This window comes from Scomber japonicus, chromosome 4 (genome assembly GCF_027409825.1).
Source record: "Scomber japonicus isolate fScoJap1 chromosome 4, fScoJap1.pri, whole genome shotgun sequence".
Taxonomy (NCBI): Eukaryota; Metazoa; Chordata; class Actinopteri; order Scombriformes; family Scombridae; genus Scomber; species Scomber japonicus.
Window position 1 is genome coordinate 33,455,881 of NC_070581.1, and position 353 is coordinate 33,456,233.

Consider the following 353-nt stretch of genomic DNA (forward strand, 5'->3'; position numbering starts at 1 on the left):
GTAGTAGTAGTACTTTATGGACTAGTAGTAGTAGTAGTACTTTATGCACTAGTAGTAGTAGTAGTAGTACTTTATGGACTAGTAGTAGTAGTACTTTATGGACTAGTAGTAGTAGTAGTACTTTATGCACTAGTAGTAGTAGTAGTAGTACTTTATGGACTAGTAGTAGTAGTACTTTGTGAACTGGTCCTTTAATACTTCATTCAGTCCTCTCTGTTGTTGTGTATAATTATGGAGGGATAATAATTTGGCTTTAATTGTGACTTTGAGACAGGAACAGGAAGTGAGAACAGCTGACGGCAGGATGAATATTTCTTTATTAAAACATCTTAAAGTGAGAAACACACATCAAT